The sequence below is a fragment of the Choristoneura fumiferana genome, chromosome 15, assembly GCF_025370935.1.
Source record: "Choristoneura fumiferana chromosome 15, NRCan_CFum_1, whole genome shotgun sequence".
Lineage (NCBI taxonomy): Eukaryota > Metazoa > Arthropoda > Insecta > Lepidoptera > Tortricidae > Choristoneura > Choristoneura fumiferana.
The window spans coordinates 11,777,686-11,796,214 of NC_133486.1; the positions used below are offsets into that span (position 1 = coordinate 11,777,686).

Below are 18,529 nucleotides of genomic sequence, written 5' to 3' on the forward strand. Positions count from 1 at the left end.
AAAATCCCGCGGGATAGAAATAAGTAAATTCAACTTTGGCACTGCTTTTAAAAATTCTTTCATATGATATAATTGACTATCCTCGATTGACATAGGCCACTTTTTTTTCGGAAAATCTAAAATTCCCATGGGATAGAAAAAACTGAATTCAACTTCAGAGCTGATTACTCTTCTTTGGAAAAATGCAAAATTCCCGCAGGATAGGTAGAAGTAAGTAAGACAATCCAAATTCGGAGCTGATTTTAAAAATTCTTTCACTATTAGCAATCTGCAGTATCTCTGATTGACATAGGCTGCTTTTCTACAGAAGAATGCAAAGTTCCCGCAGGATCGAAATAAGTAAATTCATTATTGGGGTTGATTTAAAAGATATTTTACCAATTGGGAGCTACATTATCCCTGATTGGCATACGCTACTTTTCTCCGGGAAAACGTAAAATTCCCGCGGGATAGCAAAAAGTGAATTCAACTTCAGGGTTGATTTATTTATAATTCTATACCTAACACTGAACAGTACCATGACTGGCTGACTGACAGACAATGCATAGCCAAAACTAGAGACTTGAAATTGGCATAGATGGACCTAAAGTAATACAGAGGTGCACTAGGGAAAGATTTTTAGAAAATCCCATGGAATAGGAAAATATCTCAACTTTGTTTGTTTTTTTGTTTGTTGGGGTAATCTCTGAAACTACTGAGCTGATTTAAATAATTCTATTACCAATAGAAAGCTACAATATCCCTGATGGACAGACTTCTTTTTTTTAAATGCAAAATTTCCGCAGAATAAAAATAAGTGAATTCAATTTCGGGGCAGATTTTCAAAATTCTTTCAATAATAGAAAGCTACAATATGTCTCATCGACAATTAAGAATATTAAATTAAAATAGATCATAACAGTAATTCATGTCCCGCGGGGACTTTACAATTTCTCGAGATACAATCCTATATCGTGTAGGAAGTCGCCGGCAAAAGAAACGCGTAGTACTTTAACGTCTTTAACGTTTCAGCGAAACAGGGTTTCAGAGTTGGTACGAATTATGAATGATTAATTACGTATGTAGGTTGATTTTTAAATTCCAAAATGTGCACCATCTGTCTAAAACAACGTCTTTCTGTATTTATATTTCCATGAAAACACGAAAAAAAGAATCGTAGAAAGTAAATGTATGTTGATTGTTACCCCAAATTTAACGCGAGCGAAGCCGCGGGCAAAAGCTAGTCGTGTAATATACTTAATCCACTCTTGTCACTAAGGTAACTTTTGCAGTTTTTAACTATTCACGGTCAATTACATTAGATATATTTNGCCTCCAAAAAATCATTAAAACACGAAAAAAGCTCGCAGAAAGTAATGTTACCCCAAATTTAACGCGAGCAAGCCGCGGGCAAAAGCTAGTTTTAATAAAACAAAACAAAAATTGCCTGCATCCCTGGTGGGGATCGAACCACGACCTTTGGATTAGAAGTCCAACGCGCTATCCTCTGCGCCACAGGGACTGTTGAACTACACGTCAAAATAGCGAACACTATAAACGTTCAGTTTCGATTAATGATGTCATTACTTGTTAAAATGTGTCCACTTTTAAATTTCAATATAAATGCTTCATTACTTGTATTATATTTTTTCATATTTTTTATGTTGTACTTCTGAAGGATATTCTTTAATAATTAGATTCTTTTCTAAATTTAATAATAAGCTATACTGATTTTCCGTTATGAGTAGCGACCGGATATTATAGTGACAGGTGAATGTCAATCACAAAAACAAACAAATGTCACTTATCTGGGAAGTTTGAAATTTGTGGTGTTAGAAAAATAAATAATTTAGATTCTAAATTAGAATGATGAGCATACGTTTTCAATAAAAAATAATGAGATATTAAAATGGAAACGGCCGAGACAGAAAGTTTTACCACGCAACTGAGCAAATGCAAAACGCGAACAAAACAGATCAGCAGAAAGTTTCAAAATTTATTTATGAATTTTGACCAAAACGGTGTCCTCGGCGATTTAAGAGCGTACTTACGCGGGCATATTGTTAATGTGTTAAAAAATGCGCAAACTGGTAAAACTGCAATAATAATATACCTACAATTTTCTAATTATTTTAACTTGATATTATTATTACTTTCTGTTTCTTAACTTCAGGGATCTTCCAACATGTCAAAAGCATTTCACGCAGCGCCTAGAACCCCAAATTCCAAGCGCTGAATATGCTTGTCACAGAATATTTGTTATGCATGGTAATTCTTTTAATTTTTTTGGTTTAATAGGTTCCTAATTCCAAAAAAACAAACAAAAACTTTTACATCACTTTGTTTTCAGCTCTAAGTCTGGAGGGTAGATTGTTTGTATGTTGTTTTCGCTAATTTACATTAAAGATTAAAAGATATAGCATCATTTGTTAACAAAAATTGTCAGTCCATACATAGAATTATTGAAACATGATGATATTATCAATTTTAGGTTCAAAGCTGGATATTAATAAAAACAAATTACTCGAAAACCACTTGACCCTTGATTGACTGAACGAAATTATTGCAAATTAGCTAATGGTGTAAATATACTCCTAAGTGTAATAACCCATGTCAAATTTCGATAAATAGAATTTTGAAAACTTGATATCAGTCATAAAAGTTCATATTTGCTTAACATACAAAATTTAGGATATTGGGCCTTACAATGTTAAGGAACGGTTACATAACCAGTCACTTTGTATGTGCAGTAGTACTAAAGATAAGCTTGGTCCATTTCAGGAGTTCAGCTACAGTCTCTCAGTGTTTATATCGGAGATCCCCCTCGCGAATATGGTGTTTGGTTTTGCCAAGTCGCTAATGGAGCTGGGGGCTGATGACAAGGTGCTGCGGCTTCGCTTCAAAGAGCATGATGTGTGGTCTATTTTAAATTATTTAGGTCTGTTTATTTTATTTTGTTCACCTTTGCTGTATGAACTTTTTGTTTGAACTTTAACTTTTTTGTTTTTGACAACTGGTCACTTCATGTTAGCAACCACTACTGCCAATGACTGTATTGGCAAAAATTTACAATATCTATGTAAATCTTACTAATATTATAAATGTGAAAGTTTGTGAAGATGATTGGATGTTTGGAGGTTTGGATGTTTGTTACTCAATCACATCTAAACGGCTGAACGGATTTAGATGAAATTCAGTATACAGATAGTTTGAGTCCCGGGGAAGGACATAGGATAGTTTTTATCCTGGAAAATTGCAAAGTTCCCGTGGGATAGCGATAAACAAATACTATGCAGGTGGAGTCGCGGGCAACAGCTAGTATTACAATATTATAGACACAAAAGTTTATATAGATGGATGTTTGTATGTTTAGTTACTCTTTCACGCAAAAACTACTGAACGGATTTGCATGAAATTTGGCATACAGGTAATATATACCTGGATTAACATATAGGCTACTTTTTATCCCGAAATAATGTATGGTTCCTGGGGGATCAAAAAAGGTTTAAGTCCATACCAATACTGCGCGATCGAAGCCGCGGGCAAAATCTATAATTTTTTATTTAGTTTAGAATGGCATTTTTTGTGTGTTAATAGTACATTGTGTCTTAAGGGCGGTAAATTAGGAATTACGAACGAGAGTCTATTAGAAGCCCGAAGTCGAAGACCGTGCGACATACAATGTTTTTCATCACATTTGCGAGTAATATTTTATATCTGTAAAAGAAAAAATATAATTCTTCCAAATATTGGCGATACCTTAGGCTGCGCTCTTGGCAGTGCCGCCCTCCGCCTCCTCCATGTGGTCCTGCAGCAGCACGCGCAGCTTCACTACGGGCACGGACTCAGTGACCGACCTTGGGCTTCATGAGGAGAAAATTAGTATGGGCAATGACACATTTACCGACCACGGGCTTCATGACAAGCACATTAAGGTTGAGGGTTTTATTTGGGGGGGTTGCAACCAAGGTAGCCTGCATGTTTCGACACTGTTTACGAGCAAGTGTGATGAAAAATATTTTTTTTCTACTTAACTTCTCATTGAATCTGCTTTCAGGTATAAAATGCGATTCAGATAATGCTAGCAATATTGTAGAGATGTATAAGACTCAAAAAGATTCACCGCTGCTGCTGTGCATACTTAAATGCATTCAATTGCATAATGCAGATGTAAATTATCCAGGTAAAACCAATAGATTAAGGGGCTGTTTTACCATCCATTGATTAGTGTGAACTGACGGTTAAATGCGATGCCGTCTTGTTTTGTTCGAATAGACGGAGGCGGCATCACATTAAACCGCCAGTTAACACTAATCAATGGATGGTGAAACAGTTTCTAAAGCTGCACACTCTTTATTTAACTACTTTACTTTATATTATTGTTAAATCAAATCTTGCAAGTAGAATATCACCCTTTTCTAGTGATTCGATTGACTTGCAATTTGGTTACGGATATGTAGTTTAAATGCAAGTCAACAAAAAGTGCTAACAGTCAACAAGTTAGAATAAATAATCAGATTGCCGCTACTTGCTTTTACCTTGCGTCATTTTGTCTATTTTTATTATAAAAAGCAGAGGTGCAACTTCATTATGACTGTTACAGTGAGGAAACTGATTTGCGTATCAGGGTGGGACTTTTTCATAATGAATTTCACTGTGATTTCTTTGGCAAAGGTATGGGCTGTCAACATGGCATTAGTAGCACAAAGGTTCCACCCTGGTATAATAGTACATTGTGTCTTAAGGGCGGTAAATAAGAAATTACGAACGAGAGTCTATTAGAAGCCGAAGTCGAAGACTGGGCTTTAATGAGTCGATGTTCGTAATTCTAGTACCGCCCGTTGCGACATACAATGTTTTTCATCACATTTGCGAGTAACATTTTATATTTCTAAAAGAAAAAATTAATTCTTACAATATTGGCGATACTACCTTAGGCTGCGCTCTTGGCAGTGCGCCCTCCCCCTTCCTCAGCATGTGCCTGAGCCGCGTGTGCATGTGGTCCTGCTGCTGCACCATGCGCAGCGCCATCAGTACGGGCACCGACTCATTGACCGACCTTGGGCTTCATGACAAGAAAATGAGTACGCGCAATGACTCATTACCGACCACGGGTTTCATGACAAGCACATTAGGTCGAGGGTTTATATTTGGGGGTTGCAACCAAGATAGCCTGCATGTTACGACGCTGTTTACGAGCAAGTGTGATGAAAATATATAAAGCCCATATAAAGTAAAAGCCTCCTCCATCTATTTCCACTTGTTTGTCTTGTTGGTGTGGTGAAAAATCCATACCCTTTTGTATTATGTTAACATTTGAATCTCCTCACAGGTGTTGACTCTCAAGACGCAGTGTATCTTCCATCTCCAAGTCTTCGGACTCGGAGCTGTACCACCGGCCGCGCCACGAGAAATGCAAGCACTTCGCCTTCTGTCGCATTTGCCATGCGCGTTTCATTAGGCTCAGGGAAAAGTATCAAGAAGGAGCCACTTCCGTAAGGGGTTGTGAGAATCAGGACCACTCTCAAAAGTGACAAAGTTTTATGGTCATAAAACAAACAGTTTACATGGGATGCAGGAGATAACCAGTGATTCTAGACACCAATCTATTACCTTTATGCTACGCGACCATACGTGTAGACGGCTCCGTCTGTGCGTCATGTATGTTTTCATGCAGACCCGCGGCCTCCACATCCTATGCCAACGCGTGTTCAAACCCTATACGAGTTCATTCTCAAAGCCGAGCACACATTGCTTTACGATATATTTATAAGTTTTCTCGTTGCAGAATGTAAAACGGGCAAGTGTTGACCCACAGAATGTGCAGAATACACTGAAGAAATTGAGTTAATGGAGCGAAACCTTATTGACGAGGTTTAGTTCACTGTTTTAATAGATGTTGTGTTCATTTTGTCGATTTGTACTTGTTAGTTAGTAGTAGTTGACAATACTTTTATATCCATTCGTGTACCTCATCGAATAAGGTAGTTGTCATCTAAAACAAGGCAAGACGCGTCTCTAAGGCCGCGGCCACATGAAATCGCTCGACGCCCGTTTCTAGTGTCAAATCTGGTCACGTGACATGTAGCGATAAAGCTGAAAATGTTGAGCTTTATCGCTGGAAAAAAAACCTCTTCAATTTCGGCAAAAACAGTGTTTTTTATTTTCATGATTCACTCCAATTTCTTTTATTTGCACCACTGCCACGACTGCTACTAAATGAGATTAAGAGATCAGCTTCCAAGACCAAAATCATTCCTGCAAGAAGCCATCTTGTGGCTGCTGCTCGGCGCGGTGACTTGACGCTACTTTTTCGAGTCGCGGGAAATTCAAAATCACTTTCAAAATGGGGTCACGTGACCAGATTTATCGCTGCAATGAAAAAAAAGCCGTGGTGGCCTAGTGGTTTGACCTATCGCCTCTCAAACAGAGGGTTGTGTGTTCAAACTCCGGCTCGCACCTCTGAGTTTTTCCAAATTCATGTGCGGAATTACATTTGAAATTTACCACGAGCTTTGCGGTGAAGGAAAACATCGTGAGGAAACCTGCACAAATCTGCGAAGCAATTCAATGGTGCGTGTGATGTTCCCAATCCGCACTGGGCCCGCGTGGGAACTATAGCCCAAGCCCTCTTGTTCTGAGAGGAGGCCTTGCCCAGCAGTGGGACGTATATAGGCTGGGATGATGATGAATCGAGCGACGAGCGCCTTAATTAAAAAACGGCCAAGTGCCAGTCGGGCTCACGCACTGAGGGTTCAGTACATCTCTCTCTAAATAATGTTTTAATTGTTGTAAATCTGTTAAAAATATATACCTCGTTGACTTTCTTGCCGGATTTTTCTCAACAGAGGTTTTTCCGAACCGGTGGTAGTTTTTTTTTTGACATTCATAAGTGTTTTGGCCTAAATTGAATAAAGATATTTTGACTTTGACTGACTTTAATAAAAAGTGTTCATAATCATAATTTACAACCGCTCCAACAGACAAATTACCTATGCTCCGCCTATCCGCACTCCACATCATAGGCGGATTTCGATAACATTTCAGATAATAATTATTCTCACTGTACTTTTGTATCAATCTACTCATTTTCATTGCAGTCGGTGAGGATTCAAACTTTGCGCAACCTTCAACTACATTTTATTTTTACTGTATGATCTTATTGCAGATTTTGAACAGCAAAAGACGGTTTACGAGACAGAGGCAGACATGTTGAAGAACGAGACGGAAGAACAGATCAAACGCTCTCTCGCCGCCACGCAATACACTTTCAACAAAGGCAAAATGAGGTAATAAAACAGAATATTTGAGAACATTCCTTTGTTTAATATGCTTATATATATGTATTATGGTCCATATATATAGTAGTTTATTTATTTATATTGTAGTTTATGTATTATATTGTTTAAAGCACTGTATAGTAGCTTCCATTATTTTAACTCTTAAACTCACCCTTTGTCGGACCCTAACGTATTGCTCCTCTCCTCTCATCCACTCAAAGTTGACTGGTAAGAGATCCTTAAAGGGATGAGTCCGCCTTTGTACAAGTATCTTAAAGTTTGTCAGTTGTATTTTGTTAATTTTCTTTTGTACAATAAGAGTTTACATACATACATACAAATACTTTCTGTACCTAGGTATAGCCATACCGCACGCCGACGGCGCGTTTGTAACTCTTTTTTTGTGAATTATTTATCTACTCAACCATTTTTAGGGTTATGGTCCGAAACTTCCGGACCTCAAATGGTAAACACGCAGCCAAATTAGCTCCTAAACTACCTACGGAACCGATTGGGTTGAAAATTGTGCACATAGCAATATGTAAATCGGAGATAGGACTTGTAACGTAAATTACTAAACCTTAACACGTTCGCCCCCGCGCTATGCCTAGCGTAAGGGCTCAGGCTTGAAATATCCGTTTTTCTAAAGTGTATTTTTCGCAAAATGTCTGCTTTTCAGAATGTCAACACGCCTTTTGCATAATGTCAGCTTCTCAAAATGTCAGCTATTTAAAATTGCCTGCCTCCAAGTATGGCAGTTTTTGAATAATGTTCGCTTTTCAGAAAGACTTATTCTCAAAATGTCTGCAACCTCAAAATATCCGCCTTCTTATAACGTTGGCATTCCAAAAAAGTCTTATTCCCAAAATGTCTCCAATCATGGCCTTCAAATTGCATCTAAATTGGTTCAGCGGTTTAGCCGTGAAAGAGTAACAGACAGACAGTCTGAGTTACTTTCGGATTTTTTTAGCATTGATTTTAGTAAAAAACTGAAGTACGAAAATCCCTTCGTTTGGGTACGAAACCGCTTGAGAACGAAAAATATTAAAAGCAGACATTATGGGAAAACAAACATAACAAGACTATTTAAAAAAGTGAACATAACGGGAAAGCAGAAATTATGTTAATGCTAATATTATAGGAATGTAAACATTATGCATAGGCGACTTCCTGAGATTGTACACATTTTAAATAGCAGACATTTTTTAAAAGCTGACAAAATAGAAGTGCTAACATTGTGAAAACGCAGACGTTTTGAGACTTGCACATTTTAGGAAAACAGAGATTTTAGGCCTGAGCCAGCGTAAGAGCTTGGATCGTCACATTCTGGTCCGTTAACGTTCCACTAAGTTCTTACGCTAAACCAGCCTTAATAATACATGTCACTGGCATAGGAGTAAGAACTAAAAGTAACAGACGTTGTGTCACTGGCACAGGAATGCATTACGTCTGTGACACGTATACGTGTCACTGGTATAGAAGTGACTGCCGTGGGATATGCATTGGCATAGCGTAAGAGCTTAGTGGATCGTTGCCGGGCCGTACGTGTTAAATTGTGAGTTAGAGAGAGAGGTCCGTTATAGACTTTGACGTCATAATGCTAGTACTGAAAGTTCATACTGAATTATTTTTTTTTAGAAAGAGATTGCATGGAAATTTGAATCGCTCATATCTTGCTTTATTTTCAACAGATATCATTTTATTTTTACGGCATTCGTTTTATTTTCCCGTTTTCTATTAAGTTTTATTATTTAAGAGGTAAAATGGTGTCGATTGTCCCATGATATATATTGTTTTGTGTTTAGTTGGAGGAGACGTTCAAAGCGCGCGAGGCAGCTTTGGAAGGCAACATTGAACACAAGAAGCGCTTCCTCTGGGGCTTGGCCAAAGCTCTGCGCACGCAGCACGCGCAAATGACTAGCGCCATGCAGGCCGTGAGGGCCGAGACCAAACGGCTCGCTGAAAGAGTAAGGATGTCTTAGTATTATTTGTTTCTCCTTCACGATAAAACTGATGGTTGGATTTTGACGAAATTGTATATGTAGAAAGCTGAATCTGTAAAATAACACATAGGCTACTTTTCGCCGCGATATTCCCAAGGGATACAATGGGTGTCCCGTCTGCAACGTAAGTGAAGACCACAATGTAAGTTTTTGGAATTCCAGTGGGAACGCTGTAAATTTGAATTTGACTGTCAGATTTAATGGTTTACGCGAGAGAAACCGCAGGTAAAGGCTAGGTATAGATTATTCTAAAGTCCTTGCTTCTATTATTATATGATTAAAAAATATCAAGTCACGCTAACAAATAAATCAATCAAAATTTCCAACAGGAACAAAGTCTTAAAGCGCAGCTAACAGAAGCGGAAGAAATGTTAAAACAACGCGGTGAAGACATGCGCAAACAGATAGCAGACGAATTAGCAATGCTAGAAGAGCATCTAGAATCCATGAAGTCGGAGCGAGACAGCCTCAACCGCGAGCGCATCGAGCTTGACACACGAAAAAGTCAATCCGACAACAAAATCGTCAACGTAAAAGTCGATAACAACATGAAAACCCATTACGAGCTATTGAAAGAAGAGTTAATTTTAATAAAGAACTATTTGGAGGGTAACAGGGAGCCGAAATGTATAGAGCGGAGTACTATCACGGATATTAGTAATGTTAATTCTAGGATCAATCTGGTGATGAATAATGAGATGGGGATGGGTGTGAGGGAGGAGGTGAGGCCTGCCCAAGTGGTTAATGATTTGAAGAAACAGAAGAATGTTAATTTTAGTCAGGTATGTTGAATTATCTTTTTTTTTATAAATTTTTTGGGATTATACTCTTGCCAAATATCTAAAAACGCTTCAAAAATCATTAATATCTGTGGAAAACTAAAGAAAATACCAGCGAAGGAAGATCGCATTCCATCTCTTTCTATACAAATGAAACGTAGTATGGGCTTTGGTGTCATTCAATCTTTGACACATCAGCAGGGCTACTACGAAACTCGAAACTCGAAGTTCGTGTCGTGCGGTCCCTCTCGCTCTCGTATTAAATAGTATAAGCGTCAGAGGGACCGCACGACACGAACTTCTAGTTTCAAGTTTCGTAGTAGCCCTGAGCGAGCATAAATATCTGATATGACTGTAGGGGCGGTAGAACGTATCAGTTATTTTTTCACGCTCCGCTGTGGCAGCTATTAAATGCAGGTGATTGTACATGTCGGATCTGTTTTTTTTTGTTATGTCAGCAAATCCAAATCTAAAGTTGTTAGAAACGCATAGTATTTGTTGGGCCGTTTTTTTTTGCCCCCAGGCAAACGAACAGGCGAGTCACCTGATATAGGTCTCTGACCATGTGCACTTTTCAGTCGCAGACGAACATAGTGGAGTCCCCTGGCCCGCTCAGCCGCAGTCGCAGCCGCTCGCCGAGCCCTAACACTAGCGCAGCCCTGCGGGGCCTCGTCGCTGACAACGAGCGCCTCCGACGCACCGCCGCACAGGTAACCACAATAGCGAGGGCTACCGTTTTTGCGCTCACCAGTTGCGCCACTGTAGACAAAGGCCTGCCTAAAGTATAGTGGTTAGTTTGTTATTATGGGCGTGAAAATAAAATTTACATTTAAATTATATTTAATACCTTAAAACCGTACCATAAAAATATTGAGCAACCACAGTGTTGCGTAGTCCTGTTTTTTTCGGAAAAAAAGGGAGGACAAAAGTTTCCGAAAGACAAAACTGTCTCAAAACAGAGACATTCATTGCCCCGTAACGCATAATTGCCATAATTAATTTCAGGTAATGCAAAATATTCACAAAATTATTCTAATTATAAATAAACCCGCTTAGCTCACCCAAAAACTTTGAGATTTGACATTTCGGAGACCTCACGCTAAACTAGCGCCTCTAGCGGCGAATTCATCCGCGATAGCCCTCATTGGTATCGTGTCGTGTTGCAGCAGTCTGCGCAGATCGCGGAGCTGGCGTCGCGCGCCGCGCGCATGCACGCGGCTCTGCGCCCGCGCACCGCGCCCGCCGCGCTGCCACACGGGTAACTACTATACAATACAATATTAGTTTTTCTACGCGGTAGTACAATGTGCTATGGTTTATATCAATCCAATTTATGAAAAGTGTAAACAAAGACGCCATTTACCCGGCCATAGAACTTTAATAATGTGAAAACCTAGAACCTAGTGCAAAATAAATACAAAATAAAATTTCGACACAGGATAGAACCACTTTAAAAACCACTTGTTACTTTTAGAAGCTCGTCTAAGAAGCAACTGGGCTTAGGTAGACCAGTTGCTTCTTAGACTAGCTGCTTTTTTAGAAAAAGTGATACTAACCCCGCCAATTACTCGGCCGTACTTGTGTTTACTACATATTTCGTTTTGTTAATTATACAAATGCTCCCTTACATGTATTGTTCCAGCCTGAACCGTCCCAACGCCACCGCGTTCGGCTGGTGCAAGGGCGCCGGCGAGGAGTTAAGCTTGCTTGGCCAACAGCCGGCCGTGTTGACGCCCGGGTCGCCGCAGCCCTTCCTTGGCCTCTGCGGGGAGCGCCGCAGCGACAGCCGCCGGTGAGACCGCAGTCGACGTTATTGACGCATTTACATTCAGCTGAAGTGAGCAGAGAAGTGGGCAAGACGAGTGTGTAAATCGATACTTCTCATGCGTTGCCCAGAGCTCCACAAAAGAGCGGTTTTTGTGCGAATGTCGGAGGACCGGTAGTACGAGTTTACATTCTGCTCCGTCTGGTAGTTCTATTCACTGGATAGATATTATCCAACAGCTTTTACGACGAAGTTTCTTTTTTTTCTTCTTTTTTGTGTTTGATATTTTATTAAATATTAATTTACTTTGAAGAAATGTCGTATTTCAAATTAATAAGTCAACAAAATTGACCCTTGTGTTGTATGTTCCAGGCATTTAATAAACCAGTGGCGTGCCATGCGTCGCCGTATGGCGCCACTCGCGAGCAGCAGCAGACCGAGAACGGAACGAATCCGTTCGGACTCCAAAGAACAAGAAGGTAAGAACCAAACAAGAAGTTTTCAGAGTAACAATTTTTTATCATTATTGGAGGACCTTTCGTTATTAGACTACATAAATAAACTAGGTTATGTCCACGGCTTTGGCTTATTTTGTAGAACTCATGTCCACCTTTTTTAGAAGTATTGAGAATAATATTACAACCAGTTTTTTTATTAATAACTAGTAGCTCGATGACAAAGCAAGCCAAATTGTTGAAACAAAACCAAATTGCTGACTGTATTTTGTTTCTTTTCTTGTGTAGAATAAAGAGTTTACATACATAGACTACTTTGTTTTTTTACTATTCATTTTCAGATGATGGCAGCGTTAGTATCAACAGCCCGCCGTCGACGCACCGAGATATGGAGAACCGGCCGCGTGAAGAAATCGTCGTGTTTCAGGCCATGCGGTAAGAATCTCTAGCTTGTTCAAATCATTTGTTTTCTAATACTTACTTCTTTACTAATATGAGAGAATTTTTTAAGAACTTCTTAACACTTTTCCCCTTGCCGTTGGTGATACGTGGTGAGGTTTTATGATAAATAAATGATTGTTCGAGCGTTTCAATCGCCTCAGTTTTTACGAATTGGCTGTAGATTTTGTTGTCGTTTTCGATTATTTGTTACAATTCCTATATTTCTACCAAATAACTAAAACATTTTAGCAGAATCTTCGGCCATTTTTTACAGAAAAGTGTGTTGAAACGCCGGAACAAAGACCCAAATACCAAAGATCACTACCAGAAGAGCCGGGCGCTTGTTGGTGTTGCAGCAAGCGGCAACTCAATGCAATGAGGGTTCACCCTTGAGATATAAACCTATCTCGAATATGCGTGCGAGTGTGTGTCGGTGTGTGTCTGCCTTCCGTGTGTGTGTCTGCGTGTGTGTCAGTGTGTGTGTGTGTTGTGTCGTGTCTGTGTGTGTATGTGTGTGTGTGTGTGTGTGTGTGTGTGTGTGTGTGTGATAAAATTCGGTGTAACACGTTTATATATTTGAATAGCTAATCGCTAATTTATTCCAGAGAAACTTTACGCAGTAAAGAATCTACGGAAAGGAATAAAACTAGGGAAAAAAGTCCTAAATCGGTTCTAAGAGAAGCAAAAGAGAAATTGAGGACGTTAGTAATAAAATAAGATTAATAAAACAGTAGGGGAAGGCGTGGTTCAAAGTGCCGTTTTTCATAAAATAAAGTATGTACTTTATGGCATACACACGTATGTAAAGAATGTTTATTGGCGTTTCCAAAGAGTATTAATAAAATAAAAATAGTTAATTTTCATTTTAATTTAAGTGGTTAAATATTAAACATGAGTTATACGAATATCATATCATAAAAAAATGTTATAATAAAAATTTTTTTTAAATAAAATTACTATCTTCTCTACCACTCAAAGGTTGACTGGCAATCTATCCTTTCAAGGATAAGTCCGCCTTTGTACTTAGAACTTTTTTTGTAACCTTTTTGTATTACATTTTTGTACAATAAAGATTATAAACAAACAATCAATTTGGGTAAAAAATTTGATGGTAATCTACCTAAAGGTTAAAAATAATAATTATTAAAGATAATTTTATTGCATTATTTAAATTGATGATGGATAATTGATTAATATAGTAAACTGTTGACAGTTAACAAAAAAATCAAAGATAAAATATAATATTTCGTGGGATTGGTTGTTCAAAAGTTGCCACCGGTAAGCATTTCTCGACGCAAAAACAGAATCTATTTAACTCTTTTCCTTTTTGGGATATACTCTTCAGCACAACCTACCCGCCGCATTTTAAACCCCGTCTTCCCCTAATCATTTCATCATCATCATGATCATGTCAGCCGAAAGACGTCCACTGCTGGACATAGGCCTCCCCCAAGGCCCTCCACTCAGACCGGTCTTGTGCTTTCCGTATCCACCGCGATCCCGCGATCTTAACCAAGTCGTCGCTCCATCTTGTTGGAGGCCTACCGACAGCTCGTCTCCCGGTCCGCGGACGCCATTCGAGAACCTTCTGACCCCATCGGCCATCAGTCCTGCGAGCAATGTGCCCCGCCCACTGCCACTACATCACATAATCACACCATCATTTATTATTAGCAAATTATCAGAGTAGTAAACACACTTATACGCGTAATAATGTCACTATCGGTTCGCCGATTTTCGTTTCGCCTATTCGTAGTTGTTTCATTTGGCATAATTTCATTACACAACTTACTCATTTCAGAAAGCAGTTAGTCGGTAGAAAACACACACGTAGATCGAACTTTGGTTGATTATTAATTTTGTATTTAATAACCATTTAAGTTTATTCGTTATATTAGTACCTACCTAATCATTTGGCAGCATTATTCAAAAGATAATAAGGTTTATCGTTGACTCTACTTACTTGCATTGTTATCCAAATTACATAATCTATAAAAGTTTCAAGTTGATGCTATTAACCGTTGACGTTCAATCATGGCCGGACCACCAGGATTTCACTACCAGATTATTGTATTGTTACTAACTAAATTTATTTAAATGAACTAAAATAATTTCCTTGCTCACCCGCGACGGTGCGAGGAAATTATTTTAGTTCATTGATATGGACCTCCGCAAAGTAACGCCTGATTCAATAAATTATTTAAATTTATTTTTTTTATAATTTTGTCGAATTGTAAGCCTTGTAATTTTGGAACCACAACTTACGTTCTTACAAACAAACAAGTTCGGACGCTGCACGATTAACAAAAGCTTGTAAAAACTATAGCAAAATGGCTTGTATAAACTTAGGCTACGTGCACATTATGCGGCTAACCGCGCCGTCTCTTTCTGAAACGATACTTTAGAGAGGGAGGGACGTTTAACCGCATAGTGCGTTCTGGCACTCATTGTAGCGTAACCCGGCCGTCGACGACGCGCGAGAAGAGCCCCTGCGCGACGCTGCGCGAAGCGAAGCTGCGTCTGCGCAAGCTGGAGATAGAGGCCGCGGCGGTCGAGCGCTCCTACATGGACTTCCGGCGCCGCCGCGAGCGACGCAAGTCAGACATTACGAGTGGCGGTTAGTGTTAAACCCGATAATATCGGACTCAAAACTGATAATAAATGCTGGAGCTGGAGATAGAGGCCGCGGTGGTCGAGCGCACCTACATGGACTTCCGGCGCCGTTAGAAAGAAACTGAGCTGGGAAAATAAGTATATGGCTTTGCTTTTCATCCATATGCACAAGTCTGTGGTATTTAAGGAATGCTCGTGTTCGCTGCAGCTGTTAATGCACTCCATTGTTCACAGGTCCTGGATTCTTTTTACTTCCCGCTGTAAAAGGTGAAACTATCCCAGAATACTGTGATCCCACTTAATATTATAAATGTGAAAGTTTGTAAGTCTGTTTGTTAGTTCATTACGTCTAAACTACTGAACCGATTTAGATGAAATTCGGTATACAGATAGTTTGAATCCCGGAGAAGGACATAGGATCGATGGTTTTATCCCGGAAAATTGCATAGTTCCCACGGGATAGCGATAAATGAATTTTGTGCGGACGGAGTCGCGGGTAACGGCTAGTGTTTAATATTGGTGATACTATTCACTGAATATTTAATGTAGCCTCATTATTTGTTACAGGTACAAATTTACTGCAAACCACGGCAAAAGATCAGTTCCATACAGAGAACAGGCCAGACAATTCCCAACAACAAACTACAGCGATAAATTCAACGAAAATCGATCTAGAAAAATTCTTAACACGATACCAAAACGATCTTGACATAGGCCAGACGCATTTCAAGAACAAGAATACGGCAGCAGAAATAATTAAACCGATACCAGAAGTATTTTCTGAAGTTAATAAGAACATGCACGCTGCAAAACATGATTATTTGTCTAAACCTTTAACAGAGTTCAGAAAGTTTTACTACTCGCAATCTGATAGGCAGGTTGATGACGTTGAAAATTTACCGGATCCCCAGTTGGATGATAGTTCACCAGATAACCAATGCAGTGAAGAATTCAAGGACAGACTGTCTGAAATAGAAAAGGCTGCCCACAAGAAGGAGAAAGAACTCGAAATGTTGGGAAAAAACTTGAGTAAAATCTACAATTTACAAGACGAACCTACGAAAGAAACTGACGATAAACCGATGAAAAAGACTAAGGGTGTCGATATGCTTGATAAAAATTTGCTGAGAGTCGAAATTGAACCAACAGAGAATGAAAATGATGTGCTTTTAGTTGAGAGTTCCGTGGATTCTAGAGCAATGTCGAAGAATGAGAGTTATGATGAGAGACTGTCAACGCAAATGACTATTATAGTGAGCCCTAAGCTTATTGAAGGGCTCGAGAATGATCACGAAAAGTCCGGGAGAAGCGCGTCGCCAGAACAAGAAGCCCATTTGACGAGAAAAGACGTGTTTAACGCTATATTTAACGCCGCGAAAGATTCTTCTAGCAATGAAATACGTCTAGAACCAGGCAATGACCAAGACTCTGTGATTGACCAGGACGAATATGCTGATGATTTCTCAGCTGATGTGGACAACTACAATAGTAAGGCTGAAACTGACCGTGATATGGACTCCCGCGTTTCGCTACCGAAAACCTCCGAAGACGAATTTTGGGATTAGTGAAATTCAAATGAAACTCTGTGAAACCATAGTCATAATTTATTTCTCTAATGTTAATGTGAAATAAAACATATATAAAACATACATATTATTTTACATCTCTCTAAATATAAAAGTACAAACATTCGTAAACATATCTCAGTTAACATTCCACTCTCATTTGACAATTCGAAACAGGGACAGTACAACTCTAGTCAGACTATTAAATGCTAACGCAGTGAACCATTTTATTGTCTTACCCATCAACTGGAATATGGCATCGAGGAAATGCAATCTATAACGTGATTAACTAAATATATCAATAGAATCAACATACCATGAGATTAAAAGTTTATGCTGCCATAGATTGACTCTGAATAGACTGTTACTTAGTGACTTTAACGTTTCTCAGGCAATAATACCGCAACATGACAACATTGAACATTATTATTGATCTATCATCATTCATCAAACAAATCATCGCGCCTAGTTTATTTAAAATCCTTCCAAATCAAGAATCACGCAATTTTAAGGCGTTCACATACTAAACTGACTGCTTAATTTTTGTTAGTCTCTTAATTTAAAACCATTGAATGGTTTTAGACTCGTGGCGTCAATATTTTATATCTCGTGCCATACAAAAACATCACGTTAATAATTAAGATTTTAGGAGCTAGTGAGGTGATTCAACAATCTTACATTTTTAAGACTGCTTTGGCGACATCATTGAAAATTGTTATATTTAATTGCTCCTTAAAACTCTTAGATGAAAGAAAGTACAGCGAAAAAAAAGTGTCCACATCTCAATAGAAAAAATCAGAAAAAAACATTACTTTTATGTCAAACAAACAGAAACTAAAATGTCCTCAAATTACACTTCATGTACAACCGGGTACTAAATTTGTCTTCGTTGTATCTAAAACTAAGTACACCAAGATCGAAAATATACACTACCTTCAACATAATCATAATATAAAAGACAACATTAATGTCATTTTCTCAATCGAATACTAAATAAAATTACTACACCCAATAGTTACGTAACCGTGTCCGAGGAACGAAAAGACGCTGGGTACTGCTATCCAATGTAAGACAAGATTTTGAAAAATAAACCCTCCCTTTTTGAATGAACTGACCCTTTTCCATTCTTAAGGTCACATCTCATTACAGCCACCCGGCACCCGACCAGCACAGCCTCGCCTCAAGCGGTTAGTATTCTTCATATGGATTTGTATGGGCATGCTCACTCGCGAGGTTGCCACGCGCGGACGGCGAGTGGACCACTCGCTGCCAGGACGCTTGCGATGCGGCGATCTCCAAACCCCTCCCCCCTCCCCACCCTCCCGTTATCCCCCCTACTCGGAAATTCGTGGACCGCGTGAGGTCCACTCGTTGTCAATACGCCGTCCGCGCGCGTACCTCCTGTCGACAACGACTGGACGCCGCAAGTCGAGGCGGTGCTGGTCGGGTGCCGGGTGGCTCTAATGAGCTGTAACCTTTAATCCCCTCCCCTTCCCCTTTTCCATTCCCTTTTTTGATTGATTTGATTACGGTTAGTCGGTAAGGGTCGGTAGAGCTAGTCGTCGAGAAGCAAACTCACGAAACTCATAGCTTCATACAGATGTAGTAAATAATCCCTTCTCATCGTATTTTGTCATGCTGCTTCTGTC

General features: G+C 39.2%; 1 non-coding gene and 1 pseudogene across 1 annotated transcript; one reads left to right on the top strand and one right to left on the bottom strand.

The window, feature by feature from the left end:
• Window positions 1-1,429: 1,429 nt before the first annotated feature.
• Window positions 1,430-1,501, bottom strand: TRNAR-UCU (transfer RNA arginine (anticodon UCU)). The gene has a single exon. It is a non-coding gene; the product is annotated as a tRNA-Arg (tRNA).
• A 480-nt stretch (window positions 1,502-1,981) lies between these two features.
• On the top strand, window positions 1,982-16,964 carry LOC141435837 (uncharacterized; annotated as a pseudogene).
• The last annotated feature ends 1,565 nt before the right edge of the window (window positions 16,965-18,529 follow it).